The sequence below is a fragment of the Micropterus dolomieu genome, unplaced genomic scaffold (genome assembly GCF_021292245.1).
Source record: "Micropterus dolomieu isolate WLL.071019.BEF.003 ecotype Adirondacks unplaced genomic scaffold, ASM2129224v1 contig_7211, whole genome shotgun sequence".
Lineage (NCBI taxonomy): Eukaryota > Metazoa > Chordata > Actinopteri > Centrarchiformes > Centrarchidae > Micropterus > Micropterus dolomieu.
This window is the reverse complement of record NW_025736198.1, coordinates 1-594: the sequence shown is the minus strand read 5'-3', so window position 1 is coordinate 594 and position 594 is coordinate 1. Positions and strand designations below refer to the sequence as shown.

At 42.4% G+C, this 594-nt stretch overlaps 1 non-coding gene across 1 annotated transcript; it reads right to left on the bottom strand.

Moving 5' to 3' along the window:
• Window positions 1-11: 11 nt before the first annotated feature.
• Window positions 12-84, bottom strand: trnaa-agc. Its single transcript has one exon. It is a non-coding gene; the product is annotated as a tRNA-Ala (tRNA).
• Window positions 85-594: the final 510 nt, after the last annotated feature.

The following is a 594-nucleotide window of genomic DNA, read 5'->3' as shown; positions in this document are numbered from 1 at the left end:
TAAAAGCCTCCTGGAGAATGCGGGCATCGATCCCGCTACCTCTCGCATGCTAAGCGAGCGCTCTACCATTTGAGCTAATCCCCCTTCACGTTGAAGGGGGCTCCACCAGAGAGCTGTTTTCTGACCATCAGTCTCTCCCTCCTGCAGACTGTGAACGTGGCTCTCCTGGAAAGTTTGTGTCTCAGAAAACAGACGAGCTCAAATGTTTCTAGACTGTTTCTCCACAAAACTTGACTGATTCCTATTTAGTAGATAAGGTCAGAGAAAATCTTGTTCATGACAATACCTGTGGACTTGTACTTGAGTAAAGCTTTGGGTGCAGGACTTTCACTTGATGGAGTTTTAAGTATTTTTACTTTCACCTATTCAGTAGACTTCCTGCAATTCTGATAACACAAGTGTAGGGCTGTGCAATATGACGATATCTATCGTTTGGCGATAGAGAAACTTCTATCATTTATAATTATGCTCTATCGTTTACATTGTTCTGTCACAAATTCCACACTTTATAATATTGTGGTGAGGGAATGGCGATATGCATCAACGTGACGTTAGCTTTACGTTGGAATTCGACATCTATCAAATGTCCAACGT